We start from the raw sequence: 23,507 nt of genomic DNA, 5'->3' as shown, positions 1-23,507 counted from the left end.
ATGTGGAAAGACTGGAAGTTAAAAACAAACTTCAACACTCAAATTGAGTGGAAAAATCGTTATGTTCTGATAATTTTTCGAATTTTTCTTACGGAAGTTTATTCAATAAATGAGAATTGGCCACATGAATAACCTTAAAATCATCAAGAAAAGGTAAAATTACTGCATTGAAAGTAAACAAAATAAGGACCAAAAGTTTAATTTGACTTTTTAATTACAGGGAACCTTTTCCTCCACTCCAAATGCACCAGGATCCACTTTCAACGCTTTTCAAATCAGTGCGAAATCCAAACAAAAAAGTCCTCCGCACTTCCGTCTGTCCAGAGTCTGCCCTCAACGCGAGAGGACTCTTTTTTTTTTGTTCTCACCTGGCTGCGTGCGTTTATCTGGCGTGATTTACAGAGCAATAAAAAAGCTCAGTTGGTGCGAAGCCGCGGTAATTCGCGCCGATTTTTGCGCTGCAAAAATAAAAAAAAGCTTTTGTGGCAGAGAGAGAGGGCTGCTGGAATCGATTTCACTTTGTTAAAATACCTGCTGCTCTCACAGCCTCTGCCGGACGAATGACGTGCCCATTAGCATTCATCACGCCCAGAATAAACACACGTTTGTTTAAATGGTCCTTTTAACGTAAAAATTTAAAAAGTTATACTGAAAAATGTTCTATTAAAGTTCCACATTGTTATTTTTTTCCATTTTAAGTCGAGAAAGGAGACATATTTTCAGGAACACAATCAAAATTTTGATTGTAAAATTTGCACCATTCCGGGTTGAAAACTGGGTTTTGCCTTTTCCCGCTAAAAGCATTTGAATTTAATTTAAACATCCAACAAGCAGCATGCTAATTTCATATTGCTGTTTTTACATAATTTAGTGATTTAGCAATCAAGAAAATGTTGAATTTCTCCTGAACCCCCGGTTGAAGCTTTTAAGTTTGCAAAATTTTTATCCAGTTTTATGTCGGTAATGAAATTTAGTCTACTTTTATAATTTAAGTTCAAAAATTTCCTTGCGCAGGTCTTTATATGAAATTTAATCATGGAATTTCTCACACAAGTTAAAAGATCTTTCAGGAAATAGAAACTTCTTCCAAGAGCAATTTGCTTTTCTCTCTTCTCCAGGCAATAACTTCAAGCTTTATAACTGCTGGTGCGGTTAGAGTAGACGGTTGGTTGGTGTTTTCTTTCTTATGTACGCAGCAATTAGACACTCTCGCACTAATTGCCGGTCTGCCTGCGCAGTAATTGCCCTCTCCTATAATATGGAGTATTTTTTGGCGCAGTGACACGGAAATTGGCACAAAAAATATCGCGGGATGGATTTTTGACCGACAAAGAGTTTAATGAGCCTGCCAAAAGTGGACAGGGTGCATACAGAATCTGGCCGGCGGCCAAAAACCGTGCGGCGGATTTATGCGTATGTATATAAATAACGGCGGGGGGCGGCGCAAATAATGAGCGGACATGACATATTTGCGGCGGCCTATCAATCATTTCGCTGGTCAAAAAGCTGCCAAAAGCGGCCGTGATAAATCAGGCGTCCCTGGTGGTCGGTAATTGAGAGAGAGAAAGAGAGTCCAGCGCGGTCTGTCATTTATGCTCGTTTCCAAATATTATAGCGCGGACGAGACCAAATTGCTCTCTGCACCGAAAGAGAGAGAGTTGGCCAAAGTTGATAAAGTTCGTGTGCCCGCGCATTAATTTTGCCGAGGCGCAGTGTTATCATCAGATGTACGCGTGTCATCAATTTGCATTATAACAAAATCTCTCTCTCTTTATAAAAATTGGGTCAAAGTCATCCATTAAAGCCTAAATACGTTCAAAATATTCATTGAAAAAGACTGTTATTTTAGAACCAAAAGTTATCCAAAAATTATTTACACAAATATAGATTTTATCGGATTCTGAATAATCAATTTTTTAGATTATCACTTTTTGTAGCTGTGATTTTGCATAATATATTTTTCTCAATTTTATATTTCAATTTACTAAAATAGCAAAAATCTCCAAAAATTGTATTGTTTGATGAAATTTTTTGGTGGCCAGGAGAAGTCATGGTAGCGTTTTGAGAAATTAATGGTTAGGAAGGTTAAAATAGTCAGGGTAATTTGATAATTAAAAAATTTGAGAAGTTTTTATTTTTCTTATTCATAATTATGAGGTGTTTTGATTTTTATTAAAATGGCGGATAAGTTTGCCCTCATTTTGAACCCAATAAACATTAATTTGAAACTAGGTTTTACATTTTATTAAAAATTAAATAAAAGGAATGAAATCATTAAATATTTTGTTGAAAATTCAATATTTAGATCATAACTTATTTTGATTTTAATCATAAATTGCCAAGTTATCTCTAAAACATTATTATTTGGATTCAAGACTAAAGTTTTAGCAAAATTCTTGCTAGTGGTGGTGCCATTTTGTCCAACAATTCCTTTTTCAAATAATTTAATTTTCAATGTGATGTATCAATTTGGAAAAATAAGCAACATTAAAAAAAGAAGTATAAATCATTATTTTTAATTGTAAAGCTTTTAAATAATTAAATAATTCTTTAAACTTTTCGTATTTTCAATTTTCAATATTTGTCTCACAGCAAGTCTTCCCCGAAGCAATCACATTAACAGGCTGCGAAGAAAATGAGCTAATTTCGGCGCGGCGGGTTTAAGGCAGAGCAGTAAATATATCTCATTTATACCCTGATGAGTTTCAATCTGCAGCTCGGAAGCGTGAATTTAACCGAGCACTTGCGCTCGCACGGAGCAAACGACCGCACACGGTGCGCGTTTTGGCGGATTCGATTGCGAGCCATTAATTCGCAGCTAGGCAGCGCCGGGACACAAACGCAATTTCCTCCCTCGCCGACGCCCCCCTATCCGCGTGTACCCCTGCGAATGACAACATTATTATTGCTCGCGTTCAACATGCACTTTCAATGAAAATTACACAACCCACGCGAGAGCTAGGCGGAATGTATTTATATAATGTACTAGTAGATAAATATTTTCAGCAGCTTGAAAAGCAAGGCTAATTAGTAATAGTTAGAAAGCTAGTTCAAAATCTTTATATGAATATTTTAAGTAAAAATAAATTGATCAATTTCGCTGTTGAATTCGCAACCGCATGAAAAACAATATAACTTATAAAAAACTGGTAATTTTTATGTGAATATTATTTATTTGATTAACAATTTTTCATTTTTTTAGATGAAGCTTGGGAAATTCTATACTTTTCCCTGAAAGTTTTACCGCAAATTCAAAATTTTTAAAACCGTAAAACATAGAAATAAATAAAATTTTCAAATCCAGAAATGTTTTGAACTGACTGAAAGGAATAAAATGTTCAATTCACCCTCACAATTAAGGTAGGGGTTTTATATCAATTGAATGCAGCTTATAAAATATAAGGTCATGGACACAAAAAATATGTTCCTTAAAATAATCAACAAATTTGAATATTTGAAACATTTAATTTGAATTGTTCAATCAATCATGTTTCTGAATTAAATTAAAATTTTTAAAATTCATTATTATTTTTTTTTTTTCAAAAAATGCTTTATAGCTAAATATTCTAATTTTATAGTAATTCAATTCCTTACTAAAAAAAGTAATTTGAATATAATCGAATAACATTAAAAATTTGCACTATTTTCACTTCATTTTATTTAAACTCCTTTAAAACGATTTTGTAATATTTTGATGAAATTTCGGCACAAAAAGCTCAAATTTTTTAAATTAAACTTTCCACATTCCACCAAAATCGGTTAATGAAGATTGGCGGCGTTTGTTGGAAAAATACTGAGGATTTTTAAAACTTTAATCATTTTAAGCTTCTTTTAATTGAAAATAACGATGGAAAAACTTTTGGAGATTGGCTGGCTCTTCAAAAGCCACACCATTGATTAGAAATTGATTAGAAAAATAAGCAGCCTACGCGTTCCACACCATTAAGTTTGGCGAGGGGAGAGCGTTATTTTCCGCTCCTCTCCAAACCTACACGGAACCCTCGTCGTGTGACAAAATACAACATCCTGCTCTTTTCCTTCCCCCGGTCGCGAAAAGTATCTTGTTTGCGATTCCATCTCGATTGGCGTAATCAGCTTTTTGACACCCCCAGCCGCAACCAACTTACGTTTATGTGGATTTTTGTTCACTTTCTCTAAAGCCCTAGAGCAAATTTGCGCTTTTCCTATCCAACTTTGTTGTAAGGGTCAGAATTTTTTCTCTCTCGGGCCTAATCTCCGTCAAGAATGGGGCCATCTTCCTGCCTGAAATGAAGAGGCCGAGTTTGTAATTGAATTTTAATTTCATCTTTTTTCTCTCCAACACTCTCGGAGGAAAAAAGTTTTTCTCTCGAGTAATAACATCATCTGCAATTTTTCGTTTAAAAAGCAAGCTGCTGCGAAAGTGAAAAAGAAAAAGTTTTGTCTGCCCTATCAAACGTGGACCGAGATTTTGCCATCTCTGCCTTATCATTTTATATGCGTTCGCAGACTTATTTAAAAAGTTTTCAGGCGCGCCAGTTTACATCAAGCGTATATTTAGCTTCTGTAATTCCGAACCTGACAAATTTAGGACGGCATGAGTTCCGTTTTGCCATCGAGATGGATTAGGCGCGCACTGTGCTTTATAATCCCAGCCGGTCGACACTACTACTTCTTACTTTTGTAATTTCAGCGCCATCCCACACCATTATTTCGCTCTCTCTTTTCGCTAATCCCCTGCCGCTTCCGCAGCTGCCACCCACCGACTTTCAGCACAACAGTCTCTTAATTATTCAAAATGTACATTATAATATCTAGACACACCACCGAACTGTTGAAATCATGCTCAGGAAAGTTGGTGAACTCAAAAGTCCTTGTGATTATTGTCTAAAAAAATTAATATCAATCACACAATAGATTTTTTAGATGTTTTCTTCTTATATTAGAAAATTTAAAAAAATTTTCATCAAAAATTAAAAATGAAGTCAAGCAAATTGTAATAGATCAATTGAAAATTCAGAAAATATTAAATTTTAGTTGTTCGTCCAAATTTAACACCAGCGTTTTTGCAGTTATTTTAAATTTTATTACTTCTAGAATTGTTTAAACTGTACGTTTTGTAACATTAAAATGTTACAATTAAAAACTTTTCAACTGAATTTAGGAAGTTTCGTGCGTAACAATATATTGTTATTGGTCGTTATTTCAAAATTGAGTCAAATTTGGAAAAATATCTCTTAATATATTTTAGTACTCCGGATAAAAGTAAATTTGGGTCTCAGAAATATAAAATAAAAATTCTCATCCAAAAGAGGCTACTTTTTTTTATATAATATGTCATGCATCCTATACAGAGTCAGTTGAAGGCCTCTCGCTCTCTTTCTCTCTCTCACTTTTGATGGCTGACGTTTTTCTACTCGCGAGGGCCGGAACAAAAGTTTGCGGCGCCGAGTTTGATTGAAAGGGCCCTCACTCGCCTCATTTCAATCAACACGCTAACAAGGTCTGCTGCTTTAATTAATTTCATTTGTGCCACGCGCGGAAAAAGCGTCAGATTCGCGTGTTGCACCGTAATTGAATTCTATTGATCAATTCGCGCGCTCGCCACCCCGTTTCTTATTTTGTGTTTTCCTCCCAAGTCCGCGCCGGCCACACCGATATCCTCTTCAACCTGAAATAACAACCCTCCTCAAATTTCGACAGGAGGCAGGAAACGGAAAATGGAGAGCGCGGGTAAGTGAAAGGGTTGAAAGCAGGACCGTCTAAAAATTAGGCCGTCGCAAATGGTTTAAAGTTTAATTTTTGTCTGCGAATAACCCAAGTGATTTTAAACTTGAATTAAATTTTTGTGTTGAAATTTGTGAAAATTTGCTTTGAAATCACATTGAAAAAAACGCATAAATTTGATCATAAGGCCCTTATTATTTTAAAGTATGAGCTTCATTGGAAATAATTTAAGAGGAATAAAACCCATAATACTAGTCATCGTTTTTCATGAAATAGAATCTTGTGGGAACTGGAAAAATGATAACTGAAACGTGTCCCACAAATTAAATGTTATTTTAAGGTAATACCCTCTTTTGGAAAAAAATCAATTGGGATTATTTAAAAAACTTTTTGATTAAACGTTTGTCAATTTAACGCTGGCTGGATAAGAAAGATTATTAAAACAATAGATGATATCAAAAATTCACATCACAATTGATTCAATTTTCAATTCTAATGAAAATGAAATCTAATTGGGCCGTTTTTTTACTAGATTTCCAACTCCCTCCCCTTGCTAGTTGGTCTGCAAACCCCCCCCCCCCTGTTCTTTAATCCTCTTTGTCAAAGTATATTTCCGCACAGTTCCATGCTCGCAAAATTTAACAAACAAAAGGAAATGATTCGCCAAATTTGTTCTTTGTGCGCATAGTTTTTTTGGCAAAAGTTTTCCGTTTTCGATTCGCAGTAAAACCTCTTATTCTGGGCGCAAAGCCTCGCTGCGAGGCAGTTGCAGTGTTTTCACATTATTCCGGAGACAAAGCGACGATAAATCCGCTTGTCATTTCTCTCAACACAAAACGCCGCCGCCGCCTCGTCTTTTGAAGCTCTCAATTCTCCGTTTGTCGCCGCTCTCTGCTAATAGCCCCCCACTTACCTACCCTCTCGAAATGCACCCCTCGCACATGACGCGGTGCCCAGCAGCAGACAATGCACAGTGGTACCGCCGAAATCGTGTTTGCGCGCCTCCGAACAATAACTCTAGCTTTGTGTGCGCCCTCACAGGCTCGCACTGTGCAAACTTTGCCCAAACTCGAGGGGAAAAAATTTGGGATCTGCATGAATGGGGAATAAGCTAGGCGAGAGAGCACAAGACACTTTAGAGGGTTTAATGTTTAAAAAAGGGGAGAAAAATTTTATTTTAGCAAATTTAACAAAATAAATCCTATTTTTATTTCCATTTTTCATTGCAAATCTCAAAAAATCTCCAAAAAATAATTTTGTTTTAAGAGAAAGACTCCTTTTTTCATTCAATCAAAATTTACCCTTTGATATGAATTTTGGACAAAAACAAACAAAAAACGTAGCTTTTGAATTCATTTGTTCTGGAAATTTAGATATTTTAAGACGTGATCAATGGACTCTTTTTCTATTGAGATAAAATCGCTTCAGAATTCATCCCCCAAAGCCTTTGGAGGAATATTGCGCCGGTAGATAACACTCGCAAAGATAGGCTCTTGGGCTTCCGTTTTCGATTCGCTCAGGTGAGCCAACCAACGAACCAGCAATATAGTTTATCAGTTCTAAGCGCCCACTGGCATTTGGCAAAGCGCAGATAAGCTGGTTTATTTTGCAGACCTACTTTGGCGGTCGCCAGAGGAAAAGCGAGAAAAACTCATCTCCGCAAGCGCAAACATTGATTTGAATGTTGAGCGAAAATAATGTACAACAAAAAGCCCACGAGAGAATTTATTTATGTATCAGGGAAGAGTCGACTTTTCGCTTCACTGGAAGGCAAGCAAGCGCTCTTCATTGTCGATCAAAAACGATAACGACTGCAAAAATTTACATTTTGCTCAAAAGACATTAGAAATGTCTGCGTAATTAAATATTTTGAATATAATGTTTTGATTTAGAACTCTCTGGCGTAAAATTTGGTTTAATTTAATATTCTTACGCAAATGATTGTACTTTTTATAAGTAAAAGCTGCTTTTTTATTAAGTTGAAGTGAGATTTGACCAAACAACAATCATTATTCATCTTTTTCCTGCATAAAAAACGCTTTTGGAAAAATTCAGGTTACAAACTTTATCAAAAATTGTTGCTTTCATAAAATTAAATTTTAATTTTTAGCTTTTGATTTCTCCTAAAATTGAATTTTGTATTACTTAAACCAAATTCTGTAATTTTAATTGTTCCTAATCATCCTGATGATTATTTCCAATAATTTCTTTCGATTTAGAGAATCGATAATTATTCAAAGTAAATTTTTTTCTCTTTCTGGGAAAATTGTAGTTTGAACTTGACTTTATACAAAAGTAGATTTGTATAAGTCAGAAAAAAAATGCTTTATCTTTAGCAAGAAATAATATTAAATTTTAATCTTTTGGAAGTTCTTAGAATGGACCGCAAATAATGGGGATTTAAACTTTTTGCTGCTTCCAACTCGTCAGCAGCGTTGGCATGAAAGGAGATCATCGCAAAGTAGGGTTAGAAAATAAGCAGCAAAACAATGCTTGAGGATTTCTGCTAATGAGGAGGTCGAGATGAGAGCAAAAACTTAAGTGCCTCTCAAACATGGAGAAAACAAAAACTCTCGCTAATCCGAGCCGAGAGACGAACCGCGTTTTCCATTCAAATCGTATCTTTTTTTAAATTTTGTTCAACGACCCGAATTTAATTTCCTTTTGGGAAAATTAGCATTTCAGTCTCACTCGCTTTTGTGAGTCAAACACACACAGTATGCCGGTGAGCCAATATTTGTCGAGAGGTATGCAGCGGCGAAAAGCCACCCTCGAGTAAAAAATCCACCGCCGGGGTTGAAAATTTCTCGTTCTTATCTTTGTCGCCCTCGGCTTGTTAAAAATTCTCGGCTGCGCGCAAAAAACATCCGAAGAATGCACCCCCCGGTTACCGAGGTTGCAACCCCGCATTGTTCTGCACCCCACCTTTGACGTCTGAGGAGAAGAAAGTGCAGCTTCGATTTTTCGCCGCCTTTGTGTGCAGAATTAACGGCTCCAATTTCTCATCCGGGGGATTTATTACTTAAAGGGTTGGACAAGTTAAAGAAAATTAAAATTCCGTTATTTAGATCTTTGCGAAACGATCCAAACGCTTTTAAGTAAAACGTTTATAGACACAAATTTACAGATTTAAATAAACTTTTAAAGTTTTTGAATGGCAGCCATTTTGGTTTATAAAATCTGGATGAATTTTAAATTTCACGATCTTCGATGTATGTTTTATTACAATTTTTTCAAGCTCTTAAAGCATATAAAAGGGAGAGAAAGATCTTCTAAATATAAATTTCTGGAAAATATCCGTCTCGCCGGCAGCCGATTGTTGTTCGCCGGTCACGTTTCGGATTTTCCTTCTCGCCGACGCAGCCGACCGAGAACGAATGGAAGGAGTTTGTTATTTTTTACGGTATCAGAAAAATGAACACGTGCGCCGGTGTGTTTTCTTTTGGCAACTTTGATTCGCAGTATGAATAACAGACACGTACGACGGAAGGTGTGTAGAGTCGCTTTGGGCAGCCCTATCTTCACCCTTGCCATTTACAAAAGTATAGTGGCGATGATTATGAGCGTTTCCAAACGAGATTGCTCGATTTCTGTTCAGAAACCTTTCAACAAAGAGGCAATCTTTCTTTTTACTGGAAAAATGAAAAGGTAAAAATAAAAAGAACTGTTGTAAATCATTTTAATTATATTCACTAAGATGTTTTGCAAACATATCGATAAAAAAAATCAAAATTCTACTTATTTTTGTCGCGAGTTTTTATTGTTTGTCATTTCAAATCTTTCAATGAAAGAATAAATTACATTATGTGGGGAAAACAGATTTTTTGACAAGAATTATCCACTTATATTTGGCAAAAGAAGTAAAAACCTTTTTTAGCGGTGGTTCAGAAAATTTTAGAAATTTTTAGCAACGTAAATAAAACAAGATCGTCAAATAAATATCCAGGATATTATTTTGACGTGAAGGAAATTTTGAATTACATCAGCACCTTTTTATATTATGGAACGGGTCGTTATTAAATTTTGAGCTGAGCAGCGCTGTTTTTTTTTTCAACAACTCCGTGTGGGAGAATGCCGGGAGCGAGTCCAATAAAGCATGTCTGGAAATCTCAATAATCAATTGTTCGCTCGGGAAAGCAGAGGCACAAAACGTATAATAATACGCGGAGACAGTCGTTTCTCTCTGCTCTCCTTCCATGACAAAAAAAAATTGTAATCTGCCATTCCTTGCCCGACTTTGTGCAGACGTGCCGCAAAATTATATGCGAAGTCGGAGAAAAGAAAACGAACGACGGCAGAAATGCAAATGATTAATCAAACTTTGCTTGCCCCGCGACGAATATATTTACGGATCGAGAATTTGATATCGAGACTGATTAGAAAGAGAAAAAAACTCGATGAAGTTAATAATTAAGTTTAAAATTCTTATTTCACTTAAACGATCCTTCATAAAATTAGTATTCTTAAATAAAAGGAAGATAAAATTTGAAATTCATGAGCTATTTAAATGCAAGAAAATTTCAATTAAAGTTGAGGAGAAAAAAAATTGTTGAAGAATTTGAAGGGGCTGGAAGAAGCAAACGCCTGCTCAATTTGAAGTTATGCTACCCGCAGCACACTCGTGATGAGCGCAATGCATAACCTTAAAAATTAAAACAATAATTAACAATTTAAACGTATTTTTTATGAGTCAATTGTTAATATTAATAATTATTATTTGTTCATTACTCTGTAAAGTTCCGTATTCAGTTTTTAATTAAGAAATTAACTTTTGAAACTTATATAAAGAAAGAGCAAAACCTATGAAATTTTGTACTTTTAACTAGAAATAAATCTCACAAATTTTCAGAAATACTCTTTTGCTAATGAAAAGCTACAAAATTGAGGCAAAAAGTTTTATTTTGAATAATAATTTGTGAAATTAGAAAAATGATATTTTTAATAAAAATTTGCAAATTTCCATTCAAAATGTATTAATTTAAATAAAAAATAAAATTTATTTAATTAAATTTTTTAAATAGATAGTATCATGCAGGCTTAATGAGGTGACGAAAATGCATCTTGATGCAGTTCATAGAAAAAGGGTAGGGGTCGGAGGGGTGGTCGGGGCGGGCGCCGGCGCTCGTCTTGTGCTCCGCCGAGGTGGATTTCGCCTCAGTGTGCCCCCGACCGCGAAGCGATCCCCTCGACGCCGCCTCCGCCGCCTCCCGCCAACGCGACTCGTGTTTTTATTTCTCGACACGCGCGCCCGCTCGGTCAGTTCGCGCTTGGAATGTGAATTTTCGTCCGTCGCGTTCGCTGTCCAAAGTGCTTCCGCGTTTTCTCCGGTGGACATTCAGGTGAGCAATTTAGAAAATTAAACAATAAAAATATGGTAGAATTTTGAACAAAGGGAGGAAAATTTGTTGCTGTAAATTTGTGTGGGCAGCTGAGCGGAAACAGGTGCACCCTGCTTTTGTGTACCGACAAATATCCAGCGCGTGTTATACACCAGCAGGTTTTGATGACATCGGTACACAAAATCGCCCCGTTTCAATAGAAGCAAATCGATCAGCTGGCAAATAATCAAACCCTTTCGCTTCCAAAAGTTCCCAATGTACACAGTTAATTGAAAATTCAGGTTATTCAAACATTCAATAAAGCTGCCTGTGTATTTTTTTTTTTAAATTTCAAAAGAGTGAAAATAGATAAAATAAAACTAATTGCAAGATTACCAAAATTCAATTTGAATATAAAATAATTTTAATCCTATAGTTTTGAAAACACATTTGATCAAAATAATATATAAGGAAAATTTTTAATAAATTTCTTTCTATTAAATATGAAACAAAATCTTTTTAATAACCTTTTTCATGAAAAAAGTTTAAATCTTGCTTTGATATGAAATTAATGATTAATTTTGCAATACTTAAGCTCTGGTTTAGAATATGAAGATGAAAGTTTGTGCTGTTCATTATTTCACAAGAAAATTATTCTTAATTTTATAAAATGGGCTGTAAAAGTTTGCAAAACCGTTGGTTTTTGTAATGGAAGCAATAAAAAAACATAAAAATATATGTAATTATTTTAAACCTAATGTCTTTGACCACCTTTTTTACTGTAGTAATTATTAAAAAATGCAAAGTTTTGATCATATTACTCAAATTTCATTATTGTTTCGCGTGTTTTATGCTATTGATGATTCTTTATAAAATAAATGGGTGAATTTTAGCAAGGAAATCATTACTTGTACATGCAAATTAACTTAAATTCACAGCTTTCAATTTTTAGTTTGGAAAATGTGGAACAAATTACAGCTGCTAACAAATTGCCGTTGCTTTTGACGCGGAAAGTTTGTGCGCAGGTGACCATTCATTTCAAATGCACGCATACAAATTCTAGGGTGCAGAACCTCTCACTCGGCGCTAGTTCCGCGAATTAATTAATTAACAAACTCCAAGTTAGTCGCGCCGCATAGAGAAAGACACACTAGCCAGCCGGCCAAAGTAAACTTTGGGGCGCGTGCATAATATTTAAATAGGCGCGCGCGGGGTCGCTGCTTCTCGTGAATAAGTTAAAAGGGCGAAATTTAGTAGTGCAGCAGAAACGGCAAAATATAAATTCGGTTATATCTTCGGAGGCCGCGGGACACGCGGTCCGAGTTATTGCCACTCGGAAACTTTTGCAGGCAAATTAAACGCTCGCTCACTCCTCGGCCCGACGGCGAATTTTACTCTTTGGCCCGGAAATGCGCCGTCCCTGTCGGCCTGAGTACAGAACCTCGTGGCGTTTTTGACTCAAATTCATTTCGCGGTGAAGGTTATGGAAGGTTGTTTATTCTGGACGTGGAAAATTTCTCGTTTGTTGGTTTTGAGTTGTTTATAAACAAAGCTGAATGTTTTCTTTAATTTAAAATCGTACTAAAGAAAAAATAAATTTAATGTTTGTTTTAATTAAGACCGAGATTTGATGATTTTGTTAAATATTGCCCTTAAATTAATGACAAATAAAAATGAATCCGGTCTCCATATTGAAAACTGATTATAAATTTTTTTTAAGAAAAGTTAATCTGCTCTTTTTTAATGTAAAAATATAAGAAAATAATTATGAAAAATTCTAAACAAATATTTTTTTATGCTTGCTGCTAGTACATTTTTTTCAAATTTTTAAATTTCTTTTTCTTCATATCCTGAATTGTTTATGATATGAAGTGAATTAGGAATAAAAAGGAGTCATGGTAAAAGTAAATCTATCTGTGAATTTCATAAAGACGAGGTTCACTTTTAATATTGAAGTCGTAAACTGTCAATTGAACATATTTTCAATAACGGAAACGGCCTTAAATTCCAGGCTCCAGACTTTATTAAATGATATTAAGAAACGATATTAAATTGAAAAGGATTTAATGGTGGTATTGAGTTACAGGAAATTTTCTGTAATTTTGAGGCAAAAATTTTGTAAAAAGAAACAGAAAAATTTTCATTAATTGTAAAAAAGAATTGATTAATTTACAAAATAAATCATTAATTGGAGTTTGAGATTTATCAAAGCTATCCAAAGTTGTCTCAATGGAAATTTCTAAAATTAAAGAATAAATTTTTATCAAAATCATTCACACCCGTGAATATCTTTTGAAGTTATTTTTACGACTTTTTTTTTTTTTACTATTTGCATCACCTTTACTTGACCTGTACTTTCAGAATTTCAATTATTTATAAAATTTTCACAAATCTTTCGGTCCCGACTTGAAAATGAGATTCCACGTTACATAGACTTTTATCACATATCACGTTTCCTTTGGGTGGAAATTCGATCCGCCCTCACCTCACCTCCGAATAAAACGAAAACCGCCGAATGCGCATAAATTTTTCTTTCCTCAGTTATATATCCGATATGAATCCGTCTGATTTGCATAAGACGTTTATGCCGGCGAAAACCCTCTCAGGCGAAACAGCAAAAATTCGGATTTGCAAAGCACCTGGCACTTCTTCTCCCGTTTTATTATGTGCGGCTGCAGAGAGTCGGAAAATAATGGTCTCGATCCGCCCGGCCGAAGGTATAGCAAGAGCAAACACACACGTGCAGCCGATCCAGTAGTGTGGGGATGGATGGGAAAGAGGAAGAATCTGACACTGCCGTCTTATATTTCGCCGCGCTGATAAAGCCCGACTGCTCAGTGCTGGAAATTTGACGGGCGCGTCGCACCATTTTAATATTATTGTCGCTCCTCGTCGAATCAGTCAAGGGTGCAATCGGGTGAAGGCTCCCCAGATATATATAGAGACACACCCTGTTTGTACGTGGAAACATTTTTTGCTGAAATTGCCTCACTCCCGTGCTCTCCGATCCTATTACTGCTCGCCTTTGTGCAAAATAAATGGATGCTCGTATTTCAAAACTTTGTGCTATCGATTTGAGATGAACCTTTCCACATTTTCTTTGGAGGGCTTAATTTGAAATAAATACGTGTTTATTATTTATTGATTTATAAAAGTATCTAAATCGCATAACTGTGATAAGTAATACCTTATAACTTTTTTATAATGGAAATTTTCTTGTATTTCCCTTCAATTACTTTTACTTTTGTTAGATCTTTTTTACAGTGTGATGAAACATTTGAAACTGGATCAAACAGAAAAGTAACTTGATGGATTTTAAAAGTCATGAATTTAAAACATATTCTGGATAAAAAAAGATCTGTTTGGAATAAAACCATTGGTAATATAAAAAAAAAAAAAATAATAAACAAAAACTTAATTTTATCCAACCAAGGCTCACTGCGGCGGATGGTAATCTTTTTGATTTCGGAAGTTTTCAGCAAAATTCTTGCTAGTGGTGGTGCAGTTTGGTCCAAAAATTCCTCGCTTTTCAAATAATTGTTTTCAACAATTGAATGTAAACAATATATAAAAATTTGAACAATAAACAACAATTACAAAATCATTGATCAAATTGAAAATTTACACTCGAGGTGGATTTCATGAAAATTATTAAAATTGCATCGATCCATTTTTTTTTTTAATTTTGTTGTTTCTTTATCTCATTATTAATCATTATCATATTTAATATTATTGTTAAATTTTTTCAATTGTTACTAAACACTTTACATCATTGCTAAAATGTAAGGAAACCTCGAATTGTGTTAACACTTTTGAACTTGCAAATTTTGAATTTAATCCCGGTTTTATTTAATCTTTCTTAGTTGTTTCTGAGGCTATTGTCGCGATAAGTAAAATTAAATTACAATCTTAACAAGTTGACAGAAAAAGTCTTTAAATGGTTCAAAATTTAGATGTTTTTAAATTTCCTAAAAAATAAATATATTCAAGTATTCCATAAGGAAAACAAAAGTATTTTTTCGCCACCATTTTTATGATATTTTGATCCTTTTTTGATTTTTTTAAATAAGTAAAATTTTACGCTAACTTCCTTAGAGTTAATTATCTTTTAATTAAGCAAATGAAAGGAAAGTGTCTTCAAACTTTTTATTTCTTCCTATCAAGTATTTACTTAATTCGGCTGCGTGAAAAGTTCAGTGAATTTTCCACGTTCTCGCTCGGTGTGTGTCGCCATGGGAGACTCTCATTTTTTATCGGCGATATGTGCCGATATGCTGAGCAGAGTTGAATTTATATTTTACGCTTGCTTTATTGCATGCATCCACTACCCTTTCCCTGCTGCTATGCACTTTTCTCGTCGGACCGGCCGAGCTGACCCCGACAATCATTCCATCCATCTCTGCGTCGGCCGAGCGGAAGAAGAAGACTTACTCACTTTACGACCCACGCTTGCTTGCTCCTTTTTACGGCGCCGCCGTCGAAAGCGAGACGAGCGCGTTTTGCAATTTTCATCGCGATTCCCTCGACCTTGGGCATAAAAAATTCAAGACACGCGCAACAGATGGAAAATCTCCAGGCCCGAATTTCGCACGACTCATAATTGGCTTCATTAATTTTTTAATTCTTTCAAAAGTGTTAAGAAACCGCCGGTTTTGTGATCACAATTGATAGGAAGATTGAAATTAATCTCCAAAATCATTGTTCAAAATGGTATTTTTGTATTATTTACTTTTTAAGATACACAATGATCGGAGTTGTTGATCAAATGTCTAGATTGGGTTGAAAAACGTAGAAAGTAAATTTTAAAATAAGCTAATTGACAAAATTGAATGACGGCTCAGTGCAACTTATTCTTGTTTTTTATCTGACAATTTCGCAAAATAAAAAATGAGTCGTCACAAGGTGATTAATCATAGTTTTAATCTGTCTAGAAATTTAAACGTGAAAGTTTTGTCAGATTATGAAGTTTCTTGTAATTTTCTCAAAAATAAAAATGAAAATGGAGTGTGAAAATCTACATGCTAAAAAGAATATAAATTTTTAATTAAATTAAAGTACACATATCAGATTTTCCTTTAAAAAAAGAGCAAAATAAATAACAATTGATACTAAAATTTGGAACAAATCTTGCATTCCTTATACAAGCTAAAGTTTAATTTTTCCAAACACTTATTGAGAATTTGTAAATTCGTGAAATTATTAATCTATTTACCAAACCTTACAGTTTTGTCTGTTATCTTTTGAGAATTACAAAATTTTACCCTCATTTACAGTGTGAATAGAAGAATTTTAAAAAATACTTAAATAACTTGTACTTCAGCAAGGTCCGAGCTACATTTTGTAATTATTTATTATCCCTCTCGGAGGGTAAAAACGCAAATAGTGGACGCTTAAGCCGGGCTCGGGCGAGATGAGAAAATAAGGGGCAAAGTCGGCGTAATAATGTTATGAAAGTATCATCATTTACTCCCTTCTGCGTAGCCTTAGTGGGCCCCGCTTTTTACTATTTGCTAAGCGCGCGGCGCTCACCTCATAAAAGTTTCATTTTTCCGGACTTGCTGGTCTCTGGCGTTTGTAATAATGCTGCTGCGAGCAACACTTTTATGAGCATCGCAATTAATTTAGACGCGAATAATAACTAACTCTCGGCCCTTGCGTGCATGAAACAAAGTTAGAGGATGCGCCGCCTCCGTGCTTCCCCTGTTTTGTGTAATCTTTTGGAAAATAAACAGAACACACATATGAGGATTCGCAAAATAAATCTAGAAGGGTTGATTTCAACAGGAAAAAACAACAGGCTAAAAATAATCAAAGGATAATATTAAATTTTCATGTAATAATTAGAAAAAAATGATTAGGAATCAATTTGTGACTCAAAACCCTTTGATCACCCTCTAAATTATTGATTTAATCAATGGAGACCTTTGATTGGCCGAAAAAGTACCCTCCCCTTTCCCCCACCACTCATCTATTGGCTGCTATTGGGAACCACTTTAGAATCAAGATTTCGTTTTTGATTTTTATGAATTTGCCAGTTATTTTACTGTTAACATTCCTTATTTTTAAAAGCATAAATAAAATTATCTGGAAGTTGTTTGATTGACTTTGATTAATCATTATTTGTCAATCAACAAAGCGGAAATTTGCCAGAATATTCAAACTAATCAAATAAGTTCGTGCTGATGGGCACCACTTGAGTGCGCGCAGATTTGAACTTTGGCCGCCGGAGCCACAATAACCACTGTGTCAGCGTGAGCGTTAAATTAATTCCGATATATTTGATTTAGAGTTTGCGGAGTGGAAAGCACGGCTCTGTTCCCGCGCGAATTCCGATAAACACCAAATACAAATTAATATTAACAGCAATCATGCACCGGCTGAATTGCAAAATAAATAAATACAACACATAGAGAAGAGAAACCTGCGTTGATCAGCAACAGCTTTTTGTTTGATATTCAAATCAGCAAACACGACGAGCTCTATTCAGGGCACGTGTGCACGGGAACAAGTGTCAATTAATCCGCTCACAGCTTTCATTCTGCCCGATCAGGTTCGAGCGAATTACTATGCCGGGGATTTGTGAGAAATCGAGCACTGCTTTTCATTAGTTTTCGCCCTGCGGCGTCTTTATTCTTTCGTCCGAAATTAATAAGCTTAAACAAGTCTCTTTTTGCTCGATCTGATGCCCGGCAACCGAAAACTTTTCACTTTGCCCAAACAAAAAAGTCGACTCGCTTTAAAAAAGCCTTTCTTCGCCAGCACAAGAAGAAGTTCGGAACGGAATTTATTTGTCCCTCTCTGTTCAGCTGATTGATTCGAGCACAAAAGCCAGTCTGCGCTGAATATTTCATTTCAAATTGATTAAATTAAAGTTGATTTGAGACTCATTGTTAATTTCAATGCGTGGGATTAAAGCGCATGATCTTCTCTTTTTCTCTAAAATTTCAGTTAAAAAAGTCTTTTGAGGTAAAATTCAACAGAATTTTTTTTAAATACATTTTATTTATGTTCATAAATTCATGATTTTTACTCATAAAAGTAAAAATAAAAGTTTACTGAGATGAATGAGATTGTCATGTATCATCATTATTTGAATAAAAATTAAAATTCTGCAGAAAAATGAAATGTGCAAAAAAAATCATAAGAAATTAAACTAAAATTATCTGATCAACTCGTAATAATTTTTTAATTCACCAGTCAAATCTTCTGCAGAAAACAGGTCTAACAATAGAGCGAGCGGTGAAATTTTCATGAGCGGTCAGTAATTTTTCAGCAGGACGTGATTGCAAAATGTGAGCTAGTATTTTTCTTCTCTCTCTTTGGTCGGATGAAAGAGAGGGATTTTATTTATTTATTTACTTCGGCGGAGGCACGCGATCCTTCTCTTTTCACTTCACGCGACCACGTCTCGCATTCCGCTCGATCTTTTTATCCGCACATGTCCCCAGCCGCAAATACATTATACTTGTACGTACAGCAAATGTCCTCGCTGCTGTTCCAGTAACACAGAGAAGAGGATTCCATTGATTTTTGCTCTGCCTATAAGCCAAAAACAACATTCGAATATGTAAAATTTATTATAATTTTATCTCCACAACAGTTAGTTAAATTCATACAGAAAATCAATCAATTTATTTATTCAATAAATTAAAATTTTGGATTCTGTAAGTAAAAAATGAAGTTTACTTTAAAAACAATTTTACTGTTTGAAATTTGTATTAAAAAAGAATTTAAAATTTTCTAAAAAGCCTCAATTATTTTTGAATTGGGCAATTTCCAATATTTAGGAATAATTATTTAATTTTTTTTTATTATTATTCGGAAACACAAATCTTCCACTTTATACTTGGAATTCTGAATAATAAAAAGAACTTTTTGGTCAGCTGTTTCATTTACGACTTTTATTACCAAAAAATGCACATGTTCAGTCTTTTAAAAAAGAAATCCTTTGAATTCTTGATACGATTCTTTTATGGAAATGGATCAATCCTGCTTAATTTCAACGTCATCACCATTCCAACTCCATATCTTGTAAGAAGGTGGTGTCGCCGAGCAATTGCACGAGATTTGCATTTCCCTTAGGCACGGTACAACCTTTTATGGCAATTGATATTCAATCTGGTCTCTCGACCCCGAGACGGATTTGCATCTCTTTGAAAGAATAACAAAGCGGAATTTACATAAAATTGCGGACAGAAAAGTTTTCGTTATTGTTTGCCGAAAGTTTTTGTTTTCTTCTCATTCAATTCAATAATTCACGTCGCGGACAAACTAAAACACACCAACTCTAGTTTTTACATCGATTGCTCGTTAATAATAAAATGGAGGGAAAAAAAGGTAAAAATGCCGACGAGGAAAATTGATAGGTTCTGAAGTGGGTGATTAATGGCGCAGTTATCTCATTTGAAAAAGTCTGTGCGCGCAGGATTTGCAAGTTTTAAAAGAGCAGAAGAAGGCTTGCTTATAGAAATAAAGCTGAGAGACGAGCAGCGCAACCTTCTTAAAATAATCCCTTGGAAACAAACTTTGCCACTTTGTTCGATTATAAGTCTTGAGAGACGTATCTCGATCAAGAATTAAACAGGATTTTAGTTCTTATAATAGAGGTTCTGACAACTTTAAAAAATCCAAATTTTGTAATTGAGATCCATATAATTTTTTATGAAATTAATCGCACTTAATTTTGACTCAAAATTGACAATTCTTGCCAAAATGTTTTGAATTTTCTTCATAAAAATTATTGCATAAAATGTTTGTAATTCTTCAGGATCTTTAACTTTGAAATTTTATAAACATTTAAAGACCCTCCATGAAATAAAATAAACAATCATTCCGTTTTCCTTCAATTATTTGGAGTGTTTTGGCAAAAGCTCTTGTCGGAAGCAACAAACAGTAGCCCGGAGACAAAAAGTCGGCCACTTAAATATTTCAAGGAGAGACAGCCATAGTAGCTCTTAAAAGGATCGATCGCGCGGGCAAACTTCTTTCATTCCTTTATCGGCGGCTTTTCCAGCTCGATTCAACATTCCCAATCTCGGCGTTTTTCGATTAGGAGGGACCGTGAAAAATAAAAAAAGATTTCTCTCTTGGCTTGGCGCGCATAAATGAAAAATAAGCAAGATTTATGAAGATTTAATTACGGATCTCGGCGCAACTCTCCTGTGGCGAGACGGTTTTTGGATTAAATTTCAAGGCAAAAGGGTCCGGCGCAGAATCAATTAGCGTACGCACGTGAATTAAATGAATCCACGGGGAATTCCGATGGAATTCCGTGATGAGAGAGAATGTTCTCTCTGCTTTTGACGAGTGTTCGACTAGAAATTCAATAGGAATTCAATAAATTCTGACTTTAATAAGGCGAGTTGGACGCAAAATTTCTGGCGAGCTCTGTGACTCTGTGTGCAAAAGTTGGCTCAAAGAGCCCATCGAGTTGAGCAAATTGAATCAAAAGTTGGACTATAAATTTCCAGGTTCATTAGTTTGATTAGTTTCTTTGACATTGAAACTAAAAATAATGTAGAGAGAAATTATCTCTTTCAATGATTTTAATACTTAAGAATCTAAAGGAACACTGTTATTTCATGATTAGGATCGATAAAATCGAACACGTCATAAGGAATGAGTTCACCAAAATCTTATATTTTCCCGCCAAAATCATTTGAACCTTTTTTGTAAATGATCACTAAATTTGATCAAATATTATGCAAGGGAATTAATTAAATTTACTTTTGAACTTAAAAATCTTCGTAAAAAAAATTGGAGGGAAAATCAATAAAATTATGAGCCTTTTGTCTCCAATAAGAGTGCAAATTTTACAATAGCAACCTCGACTGCTCTCTTGAAATTTAATCTTCTATCGAATTCTTTAATAAAATTTTTTCCCAGAGAAGCCCTTTAATATGGTTTGGGCGGCCCCATAACAAAAGAATTTAATAAATTATACCTTTCTTTGCTTGTTTTATGCCCACAGCGCCCACTCTTCAATTTATTTTGCTCTTAAACCTAATTTGCATCGAAATTTCGTAATATAATGAAACGCATTTTCGGCGTTCAAAAAGTCAAATAGCCCGCAGGCTAAAAAAAGTTTACGCAAAATTTTCTCGTTTGTCGACGCGGTTTGCACGTGAATATTTGATGTCCGCTTTTGCAGCAAAAACAATTTTTCATCCGAGCGAAATAATAATAATAAAAAAACATTAAAGGGCGAATGGCATGTTTGCCGCTCATTTCGTGCCGTCAGCCTCGTTATTCATTTATTTATACCCCCTTTAGAGAACGCGGCAGCAAAATATGCGAATAACGTTTTGCCGACAATCGGTTGCGTTCAAATATATCACCAACGCTCAAGGGCAGTGTGCAATGAGATTAATATTTTACTTTGGTGACTAATTAATTGTTAAAAATGATTGCTTGCAGCTCCTTTTATTGTTGATATTGTTTTGGCTGGAGGCGAAAATTGTAAAATATTTCTATTTAATATTGCTGCACACTTTGTCGGTTTTCAATCAAATATTTAATTATTTATTTAGTTTTGAATGGTTACAAATGGTCTAAATTAAATTCATAATTTTTGGACTGGTGAACATTTATTTTGTTTTTCTTTTATTCTCTGTTTAATATATTTATATTCAGACAATGGATTTTTACGAAATGTTTTTTACTGATTCACAATATTTGAAGTTGTAATTGACTTTCTCGCAAATAATTATCAATAATAATACTTTTCGGAGAACGTTTTCTTCTCATAATTTAATTTTAAAATTCTAGATCATATTTGTTTAATTTTCTTATTTCCCAAATAATTTTAATACTTCTTTATGGAATGAACATACATTTTTTGGCAGAAATTTTTACTCTTGTTGTTGCTCTTTCACGACTATCAGGACAAATTTCATTAGGAACTTCAAGAGTTTGATAATTTTTGTAAGAAATGAGAACAAATCTTTTTTGAAATTTACCAACTAAAATTTGAGCCAAGGAAAGTCGCATTTGTTGTTCAAAAACACTCAGCAAATTACTTCTAATGAATATTTGCAACTAAAATTGGTTTTTCTAAAAATATTTTGCTATTTTTAACAAGAAATATTTCAAACTAGAAAAGAAAACTACTGAAATTCACAATTAAATTATTAATAAAAGTTTTTATCCTTTAAAAATTATTGTAGAGCATCAAGATGTGCGGAACGTTTCATAAATAATTCCCTATTATATTTCCGTGCACCCTTTTTAACTTTTTTTCATCATCCAAGTCTTTTACTGTTATATTTATTACGTCAAGCGAAAGGGTTGCGGCGTTTCTTCACTGCCACAAGGGCATTGGCTTAATATTTATTATTTTCCCGAGGCACAACAAGTATAGAAGTGCGTGCGTGCAGAGTCCTTGAACGGAAAACGACGAAAGCCGCAGAGAGCTGATCGGATGTCGCGATTAGCGGGAAAAATGAATTTCACAGCTCGAAGAAAAGCCGCAATAAAATCGGAGAGCAAAACAAAGTGGAAAACAAACTGAACGAGCTGAAATTCTTGCCTAATTGCATTAATATTTCACAGCGGCGGGCCTTTCATCATCCGCCAGAAACCGAATTTCGCGAGTGTGCCGCAAAAAGCAAGCCGCGGGCCCTCGGATTAATTTGCAAAAGGGGGAATTTTTCCACCCTTCCTCGGCAAATATGGTGTATTATGCTGCACAGGAGCGACTGCAAGATTTATATATTTGCGGGGCCGAAGCTGGAAATGTAATTCGGGGCGTGACATTTATTGTGATGGCTCATTTGTCAGCGGCAGCGAGCAGAACGTGCGTTGCCTTCCTTTTCTTCGTCTTCTTCCCCGTGAAACCGCCGCGCCCTCAGCCTCGCGACAAAGGCGAAAAATGGGCCCAGGGCGCGTGCGGCTGCTGCGACTCTTGTTTGCCCAAACGTGGTGACAGCTGTTTCTACAGCAAGGTCTTTCCTCCAAACACACACGCGAGCCGTGTCAAAATCACGGTGTTTCTTACTTTGAAATAGAAGAAGAAGAATGAAGTGAAGATCAGTGTCACACCGAAAGATAATTTAATGCTGGAAATTTATTTATTGTTTTAATTACCATCGATAGAGTTCATTTTCACAGATAAAGTAAATGATGATTTTGAATATAGTAAATTAATATTTGAATTGCAGTAATTAATTTTTTATGCAAAAAAAAATCTGCAATAACAATTGCAATGTATATCATTTCAATTATAAGTTGGCAAAATAAATTTATAAGACCAAAAAGATTGTTTTTAACTTATGAAAATCGTATTTGAAATTCTTTTATAATGTCAATAACTCAAGAAACACATTAAGGTGATAAATTTTTGTATTATAATCGAACAGAAGATGAAATTTGATTTTTTTTTCTTTTTAATTTTTGGCTGGGTAGCCCTGAAAAGTCCGTTTTAAGGTCATTGGAATTTGTTCAGAAAAAATATTTATTTATAAATTATGATTTAAATTAAATCAT

At 34.8% G+C, this 23,507-nt stretch overlaps 1 protein-coding gene across 5 annotated transcripts in view; it reads left to right on the top strand.

Moving 5' to 3' along the window:
* Positions 1 to 23,507, top strand: part of LOC132204573 (agrin-like) — a 190,258-nt gene that overhangs the window by 22,170 nt on the left and 144,581 nt on the right. For 2 of the 5 annotated variants that reach the window (XM_059633163.1, XM_059633160.1), the window contains exon 1: positions 10,891 to 11,045. The exons of 2 other annotated variants lie outside the window; for them this stretch is intronic. The gene's annotated coding sequence lies outside the window, so the exon portion shown is untranslated. Of the gene's footprint in view, positions 1 to 10,889; positions 11,046 to 23,507 lie in introns of those variants that run through there. One more of the 5 variants, XM_059633164.1, reaches the window with a different exon arrangement.

The sequence above is a fragment of the Neocloeon triangulifer genome, unplaced genomic scaffold (genome assembly GCF_031216515.1).
Source record: "Neocloeon triangulifer isolate White Clay Creek 2 clone unplaced genomic scaffold, ASM3121651v1 ptg000022l, whole genome shotgun sequence".
NCBI classification, from domain to species: Eukaryota; Metazoa; Arthropoda; class Insecta; order Ephemeroptera; family Baetidae; genus Neocloeon; species Neocloeon triangulifer.
Note: the sequence above shows the minus strand (reverse complement) of the source record. Positions and strands in the feature narration are given on the sequence as shown.